Here is a 10,042-nt window from a genome sequence, read left to right as displayed (position 1 = left end):
TAGAAAACCTAACATTTATTGTTTTTTATGTTTATTATATTAAAAATATCTCTCCTTTTTTAAAGCCCTCAGTGCACATATAGATATATACTTTATATAAAATTTGTAAATAATATTAAATACACTTCATATTTCAGTAAGTAGAATGTTTATTTTATATTTCAAGGAATGAATGATACATTAAAGATATTATTTAACTCAAATTACTAGAGAAGTTATTAGGTGTTACATTTGGATGGAAGCAAAGTGTGAAGAAGAGATACATATGGGCAACCAGGAACATTGAGGGGAATTTGTGAAATGGATTTATCTTCTACAAGAAAATATAAATGTATGGAATATTGTTTTTTCATGACAGAAATTAATTTTCCTCTAGTGACACCAAATTCATTTGTATTTCTGAGTGAGCTCTTTGTATTATTAACATCTTACATTAATATCACACTGTGTAGGTACTGCACAGTGTATGGAATTAAAGACCCAGGACTTTTTACAAGCTAAAAATGTGGTTATATAAACAGAATTAGAAAGAAAGATAGTGCCATGTCATTTTCAAGAAATGTATGGAGGTGGAGATCACCTATGTTAAAAAATGCAAGCCAGACTCAGACATACAAGTGTCTCTTTTTACCAATACATGGAAAGTAGGTTGAAAAAGACAGAAATATTAGAGGCCTATTAGTAAAGAAAAATGGGACTGGGTAAGGAAAGTTACTAAGCAGAGGGAGATAGTCAAGATATGTTATATGCCTGTGTCATCATGTTATATGCTCTAAGAAAATGTATTATTATGGTAGAACTGATAAATCCTATCAAAATAAGCCACCACATGACTCATTGAAGCCACATGCAAGCAGAAACAAAATATGGCTCAAAGCAGGGATGCAAGATATTTTAAAGTGTTCTTAAGTGCCAAATGGCTAACTTTGTCTAGTTTTGTTTATGTAAGTGATTTCCATTCCTGGATGGTGAGACCTCTGAAATGCTGCCAAGAAAGAACTTTACCTCTAATGGAGCACCTTACAGAATGAGCTATAACCTTTTCTTCTGCTTGAATTCATTGCTCAGTAAATGTTATCTGGAGGTTAATATATAATCATCGATGCTCTTTTTGAATAGCCTTTTGTTCAAAATTTTAAACATTTTTTGCCTAGAATATTTTACCGTTGTATTCTGAGGAAACTGAACATTATAACATATATAATTTTCTTGATTTTAAAATATCAGGGTTTAAAAAAAATAAGCACACACAATCCTGGAACAAACTGGATGAATTTATAGTATAAAATTTTATCTTTTAACAATTTCTATTCCACCCTATACCTACACCTTGGATAAATATTAAAAATAATGTTTAGAAATGATATTGTTATCAAGAAAATATAAGTAAATACACAGCCACAAAATATACACACAGACACACTCATGGACACAAGTGCTCACACATGTGCAAACATGCTTACACCTGCACAAACAATTATATGCTACAATGCTAGATTGAGTTTAACTGTAGTATTGCATTTATTAATCTTCACACTAATGTCACAGCCATAAACAGAGTAGGCATTTGTCTTAAAATGTATTTTTTCTGTATTTCGCTCAGTTTTATTTTCAAAGTAAATATGCTGAAGTGAAAATCAAACTGTAGTTTTCAGTGAGATAAGGCCAAGACACTGCTGATTGTTCTTATGTAATAAAGAGTGAGAATTTTTTAAAAACTGAACTTCCATTAAGCTAAAAGCAACAAGATTATTTTAGATTCTTGCAAAAAAAAAATACCCTCTTACTTATAAGAAGTCTTGGGAGAATAAAGTTTTCAAAGAGCGATCATTTTTGTGTCTTGAATAATCACACAATCCAAATACACCCTGAACCAAAATATCTCAGATGACTAAGAGCTATACTGGGTTATATGATGATGCAACCTACTTAATTTGCATGTAATTTTTCATCTAATCAAATGTTTAAATGAATCTAATTTTTCTGCACTTCTTTGATTCCCACCTCACCCCCACTGCTGTGAGTTTGTAATCTCTCAGCTCTCTTCTGCTGCTGCCTAGCCTTTCACGCCTCCATCCGCTGGAGACTGCTGTTGTCTTCTGTGATTCTCTCTTCCCTACACACTCTGAGGCTCATGACTCTCCAATAACCACCCTTTTAGTTCTCTTTCTCCTTCAAAATCTTATCACTACTTGAAATGATTTCAGTCTATTTAACAATAGACTTAGCATTTTGGCTCTGTGTACACTGTTACCTCCTTTTCTGCCAGCCTCCCTGTCACATTGTAGATCTAATTCTTCTGAAGAATTTCTGTGATGTTATCTGCAAGCCTCAACTCATGCCCACACAGCCCATATTCCTCAGATTGCAACTGAAATTTCAAGTTGATGGTCATGGTAAGAAACACAAAACTGACAAGTCTCACATAATTCAAAATAGCATTTTTCCCCTTATTTTCTCCCTGGCATGCTTGCTTTTTTTTCTCATCACTTTTATCCTGAGGCTACATCATGATCAATTCATAGGTTATTTTTTGCAACATCTATGCATTTATGTATGTACCTTCTATCTATCTATCTATCTATCTATCTATCTATCTATCTATCTATCTATTATCTATTGTCTATCTATGTTTGGGAAAACATTTTCTTTATAAATTCTAATCCCTAGGTTAAAAAATCCAAAAATTATCATTTTTATTAAAACAGTATTATAGTTATGCACACTCATAATTACATTTACGAACCCACAAACAGAACACAATGGTTTTCTTTCGTTAGTTCTGTTTATAGCATCAGAGAGTACATGCAAGCTCTGAGATACAAGGTCTTGCTGCCTATGCAATACTGACCCTTCCACATTAACAGTCCTGCATCAAATTCATACAATATGATTATGCAATTTTTATTAATTAATTACTATATTTATTTACATCCCTAATGCTGCCCACTTCCTGGTACATCCTTGCAGAGTTCCTTCCCTCATCTCGCCCTCCCCTTCACCTCTGAGAGGGTGCCACCCTGGGTATCTCCCTACCCTGCAGCATCAAGTCTCTACAGGATTAGGAGTATCCTATCCTACTGAGGCCAGACAAGCTATCTGCTATATATGTGCTGGGGTCTTGGACTAGCCCTTCTATGCTCTTTGGTTGGTAGCTCAGTCTCTGGGAGCTCCCAGGGATCCAGGTTGGCTGACACTGTTGTTCTTCCTGTGGGGTTGCCATCTCCCTCAGTTCCTTCCTTGCCCCAACTCTTACATAGGGGTCCCAGACCTGTGGGGTTGCCATCTCCCTCAGTTCCTTCCTTGCCCCAATTCTTACATAGGGGTCCCAGACCCCAAGCATGGCGGTGAGTATCTACATCTATCTCAGTCAGCTGCTGAGCAGAGCCTCTCAGAGGACAGCCAAGTTAGGCTCATGTCTTCAAGGACAACATAGCATCAAAAGTAGTGTCAGGGATTGGTGTCAGTCCATGGGATGGATCCCAAGTTGGGTCAGTCATTGATCAGCCATTCCTTCAGTTTCTGCTCCATTTTTATTCCTGAATTTCTTTTAGACAGAAGCAATTTGGGGTCAGAATTGTGTAGGTGGGTTTATGTCCCCATCCTTCCACTGGGGGTCCTGTCTGATTCCTGGGAGCTGGTCTCTTTAGAATCCGTATACCCACTGTTAGGCATTTTGGCTAAGGTTACTCACATTGAGCCCTGGGAGCCTCCCCTATCCCAGGTCTCTGGAACTTCCTAGGGATCACCCCACCATATCCTCTGCATATTTTCATTCATTCTCCTGGCCCTGTGGGTCTTTCTTCTCTCTCTCTCCATACCTGATCTGCCCCCTATTTCCTTTTCTCTCCCTTCTCTCTCCCTCTGCCTTCCATGATGATTTTGTTCCCCCTTCTAGGTGGGATGTAAGCATCCTGACTTGGAATTTCTTTCTTGTTTCTCTGTAAAAAATTGTGTTGAAATTTTAATGGAAATTGCATTGAATCTGTAGATTGCTTATGGTAAGTTGGCCATTTTCATTGTTAATCCTACAGATACAGGAACATGGAGGATTTTCTCATCATCTGTGGCTTCTTTGATTTCTTCAGGGACTTGAACTCTTGTTATACAGGGCTTTCACTTGCTTATTTAGAGCTACTCCAAGATATTTATTTGTGGCTATTGTGAAGAGGGATGTTCCCCTAATTTTTTTTCTTAGCCTATGTATCTTTTGTATAAAGGAGGTCAACTGATTTCTTTGAACTAATTTTATATCTACTACTTTCCTGAAGTTGTTTGTCAGCTGTAGGAGTTCTCTGGTAGAATTTTTGTTGTCGCTTAAGTATGCTATCATATCATTGACAAAGAGTGATAGCTTGACTCCTTTCCAAATTGTATTCTCTTGATTTCCTTTCTTGTCTTATTGTTCTAGCAAGAACTCAAAGTACTATATTGTATAGATAGGGAACAAGTGGGCAGTCTTATCTTATCCCTGATTTCGTAAGATTGCTTCAAGTTTTTCTCCATTTAATTTAATGTTGACTAATGCCTTGCTGTATATTGCTTTCACTATGTTAAGGTATGTGCCTTGAATTCCTGATTTCTCCAAGACTTTTAATGTGTTTTAGTTTTTCAAAGGCCTTTTTAGCATTTACTGAGATGATCATGTGACTTTTTTCTTTCAGTGTGTTTATATAGTGAATTGTGTTGATGGAATTTCATATATTGAACCATCCCTGCATCCCTGGGATAAAGCCTACTTGATCATGGTGAATGATTTTTTTCATATGTTCTTCAACGTGGTTTGCAAGAAATTGATTATTTGTGCTTAGATGTTCATACACGAAACTGGTCTGAAATACTCTCTTTGTTCGTTCTTATGGTTTAAGTATCAGGGAACTGTGGCTTCATAGAATGAATTGTGTAATTCTCCTTCTGTTTCTAATTTGTAGGATAGTTTCTTCTTTGAATGGCTGGTAGAATTATGCACTAAAACCATCTGGTCCTCGATTTTTTTTTTTTTTTTTTTTTTGGTTGGGAAGTTTTTCATTACTGCTTCTATTTTTTTTTTTTTTTTTTTTTTTTTTTTTTTTTTTTTTTTTTTTTTTTTTTTTTTTTTTTTTTAGGGTTTATGGGAGTGTTTAGATAGTTTACCTGATTTTGATTTAACTTTGGTAAGTGGTTTCTATCTTGAAAGTCATAGCTATTATTACCAGGAATATTTTTGTTAATGAAGAAATTATCTTTCTTTTTACTAAATATACATACACTGTGCTCCTGAAGACATTCTATGTACTGTGGGTATAGCTGTAAATTCTTGAAATTATAAAATAAATACATGCTCATAAAAAAAGTCAGGCATAATTCTGATAGGTCTTCCCTTATATGTTACTTGGCCCTTTTCCCTTCAGCTTTTAATAATTTTTCTTTCTTCTGTACATTTAGTGTTTTGATTATTTTGTGGCAAAGAAGATTTTCTTTTTTGGTTCAATTTTTGGTGTTTTGTATGCTTCTTGTACATTTATGGCCTTCTCTTTCTTCAGGTTAGAGAAGTTTTCTTCTATGGTTTTGTCCAAGAAGGTTTGTGGCACTTGGAACTGGGAATGTTCTCCCTGTTCTATTCCTATTATTCTTGGGTTTGGTCTGTTCATTGTGTCTTGAATTTCCTGGATGTTTTGGGTTAGGAACCTTATACACTTGGTAATTTCTTTGACAGATATTTCAATATCTTCTATAGTATCTTCTATGCTTGAGATTCTCTCTACTGTCTTTTGTATTCTGTTGGTAAGGCTTGTATCTGTAATTCCTGTTCTCTTTCATAGGTTTTCTATCTCTGGAGTTGCCCATATTTGTGTTTTCTTTATTGTTTCTATTTCAGCTATTAGGTTTTGAACTGTTTTGTTCATTACCTTCACCTCTTTGATTGTATTTTTCTGTATTTTTAAGATATCTATTTGTTTCTTCTTTAAGGGTTTCTATCTGTTTGATGTGTTTTCCTGTATTTCTTTAATGGAATTAAGAATATATATCATCTTTAAAGGCCTCTATCATTTTCATGAGATGGGATTTAAGGTCATAATCTTAAACCCAGGATATCTAGGGCTTGCAGTGGTAGGAGAGGTAGGTTCTGATGGTGCTATATTGCATTGGTTTCTGTTGTTTATATTCTTGTGCTTGCCTTTCACCATTTTGTTATATCTGGTGTTAACTAGCCTGGGATTTCCTGATTGGAGCAAGCCTCCCAGGTGGCGGGTGGAGCTCTGTGTGCCAGGTTAGAGAAAGCCTCTTGAGAGGCAGGCAGTGTTGTTTTTCTGTTTTGAGCAAGTCCCCCTGTATCCCTGGTTAGAGCAGCCCTCTTGGGAGACAGGCAAGGCTGTGGAGCGGGGGTGGGGCCTGAGCAGTCCAATCTGCTGCAAGTGCAGTGGAGGTATGGACTACTAATCACCGATTTTAAATAGTGTCATTCTTTGAGGATATCAGTGTGATTAATATTTCCTATGCTGAGGTAGAAACCATTTGCCTTTTATTTGTATTATTTCGTGCAAATGTTGGAATTCGGAGCTTCCTCAAATTTTCAAAACACAAACACATCTTCAAAATACCAGAAAAATACCACTGAACATGTAGAAGAGCAGATCATTTTGTATTAGTTTCATTCTGCTGCTAAAAGCAATTAGCACAAACCTGGTGAGAAGGTTTTAGTAGGTGACAATGGTTGAGAATGTTTTTTTTAAGGCTGTGGCCCAGGGTAGGTGGACCATGTTCCAATGGCTGGCCACACATCTAAGCACAAATTGGACTTAATGAGTTTGTAACAACAACAACAAAAAAGAGGAAATGATATTTGCTGGATCAGGAAGAGAGTTTTACCTGTGAGAAATTTTGGAAGGAGAATGAATATGACCAAAATACATTGTACAGAATTCTTCAAGTAAGAAAAAAAGTAAATATATGATTAGAAAAGAGTCATATCAAAAATATGTGCAAGGTAAGTCTGAGGGGCATCAGCAAACACAAAAAAAGATATGAAAAATGAAAGGAAACAGTCCTCAATGTTTGGAAAGCTTTATTACTCGAAATACTTCATCTTGTGGCCCCATTCTTCAACTGAGATGGTCCTGTGTTTAGCAATTTCACAAACACTTTTGCTTTGAAAGTAGAGTTACAGCAATAGAGAAGTTCACAGCTGAAAATCACCTTCAATATTTCCTGGACTAACCTCGCTTTCCATGAACTGAATTGCAGACCACATTTCTCAAAAATTTAAGAAATGCTGTACAGTTACTTGTTGCCAAAGGGAGAATTTAACCTAAAATGTCCTGATTTAAAGTTCATTATTCTCTCACATTCACCTCCCAAGGTTCTTTTTTTTTCTCCTGGTAGAAAATAATATTTCCTTTCCTTAGGAAATACAGTTTTTTTCCTATTATAAAAGATTTCTCTGTCACCTTTTTTCCAAATGTGTTGTAGAACAGCCATCTTTTTTCTTGAGCAGGGTGGCTACTACTAGGCTTAGGTTCAATTATAGGGTACAATCTTGATAATTTGTAACGTATCTTCTGTAAATCTAGCATTTTAGGGCCTGGAACATGCTCAAACAATTATGCTACTGCCTTTGCTTCTCAGGATAAACATATTATAAGACCTTTTCATAGAAATGGTAAATTTTCTTGTGTTGCATATGCAAAGACAAACTCATGAGAAGTATACCCTAAGTTGCAACCAAGGGTTACTATGCTCTCTATCTTGTACTTCTACTTAAGGGCTTTGTGATTTCCTAAATGTCTCAGGCCCTTGGCATTAGTATTTTCACTTGAGAAATAACAGCACCATTCTTCTTGACTCATGGGTCAGTGTGAAAATAAAATATAATAAAAAATGAAAAAGTCCTTTAAAAAAGTTTACATCTTACGTTATCACAAATTGGCCTTTTGTTTGTTTCTGTGATAAAGATGAGTCCTGGAGCTTTGCACATGGCAGGCAAGTGATCTATTATTGAGTTGAACTCAGCTCATTCACACCTAATAAATGGCAAAGAAGACAAGCATCATGGAATTCATTTTTTAAATGATAGTGCCTATTACATAAGTACCATGCTGGAACCTGCTTGACAGTCAGACCCCCGAAAACTTATACTGTTTAATAACCTAGTAAGATAAAGAGCCACGTGTGTGCTTCTCTGTGCAGAATCAAATGTTGAGAATTCAAAGCATTATTTTAAAATAACTTGACAGCATCATTATGATTCAGCTACAATTCTTACACACATTTTCAAGAGGATGGACTTAAGGAGTATAACTTTATAGACTTATGCATAGTTTGCTATCTTCCTAGTTTTTCCTGGTCCTGTATTGAAATAACAAATAGCACTTATATCACAACTAATTACTACATATACTATCAAGAAAGAGAAGTGTCAGGAGTTGCTTTTGCCCTTAGATTTTATGAGATCTTTATTTCAATATTATATTCAACATGTTTTTTATTTCAAGACATAAAACGAAATTAGCCTAGATGCCTACCAACAGATATAGTGGATAATGAAACTGTAGTGCCTATGTACAATGGAATTTCATTCAGCTGCAAATAATAATGACAGTTTCATAAAATGGATAGTATTGAAAATTTCTATGTTAAGTAAGGGAACCTGAGCCAAGAAAGACAAATACAATATATGTATTCCTATACATGTCTCCTAGCTTCTAACTGTTGAATACACTTGCCCAGATGGAGTAAACATAGGTAATGACCAGGACACTAGAAGTGGTCCCACACAGATAGAAAAGAATGGCAGCTTTAAGGGAGGAGGGTCGGAAGGCAGTAGAAGAAAATCAAAGGGGAATAGTGGTGACAAAAGGGGTACAACATGGAAGAGAGGAGCTGGTGATAGGAAGATGAGGATATAGAAGGGGGAGTCAATCAAATCAAAGATCGATGGAAGCTCGTATGAAAATCTGTTAGTGTGTAAGCTAATTTAAAAAGAATTTAAAATAATTGTTGCATAAATACTATACAAGAGATCGGTAGAAACATGGATTGCAATGACTTGAAAATCAAAACAAAGAGCAAAGCAAGAAAACAAATGAGAGAACAAATGGTGTTTTTCAACTGTTCTAGGCTCTGGTCAACCTACCATTTCCTGTGTTTAACTTTTAATTAGAGCTTAAATATGGCATGGCATATTGGTTATCCAACTCTAATTTTTACCATTCATAAATAGAATTGAGTTCATTGATTAGACAGTTTGCAAAAATAATAGATACTAGAAATCAGAACTACATTTAAGACAAAATGAAATAGAAAGTGTGAAGACTATAATGCTACGGGACAAATCTATACTAAATATCAATTCAGAGATCTCCCAGGATGCTTAGCTCCTCCCACACAGCAAGAAATGGAGAATTGGCTAATGTCTTTCTCCCATGAGTAGAATCATCTTCTGTCACATTTGTGGTATGAGATTTTGGTATTTTAAGACTAATAACCACAGGAGGACTTAACATTTCATACAAGTTTCCCCTTCTGAAACTGAGGTGATGTTTCATTGAACTTTTCTCATTTATATTTTTGGTGTATTTTGTAAATTTTCTAGAGAGGTAGAAATAAATTTCCAGGTGTAAAATAATTCTAAATTACTATTTGCGTTGAAAAATAGACAGGACTTAGAGAATACTTACATATGAAGGAGAATGACATCTTCATATTACACAATTAGAAGTGAATATAAATTATAATAAAACCACTGTGTCACAATGCAATTATTTAAAGTTATGTACTAAAGCACATTGAATATATGGCTATGATGGTTTGCATTCTCATCTTGACACATTCTGAAACCTGGAATCATGTAGAAAGAATGTAACAATGAGAGATTATCCACTTTGCACTAGCCTGTGGTCATGTTTGTAGGGACTTGTCTTTTTAGCTGATGTGGGAAGATCCTGCCCACCATTTCCTCTTCAGTGAGCTCTGAAATGTATAAGAGGAGAGAAAGTGAGGTGAATCCTAGCACATAAGCATTCATGCACTCATTTTCTCTGCTCTTGACTATGGTGTGATCTGA

This window comes from Arvicanthis niloticus, chromosome 20, assembly GCF_011762505.2.
Source record: "Arvicanthis niloticus isolate mArvNil1 chromosome 20, mArvNil1.pat.X, whole genome shotgun sequence".
NCBI classification, from domain to species: Eukaryota; Metazoa; Chordata; class Mammalia; order Rodentia; family Muridae; genus Arvicanthis; species Arvicanthis niloticus.
The sequence above is the reverse complement of the archived record's forward strand: the minus strand, read 5'-3'. Positions refer to the sequence as shown.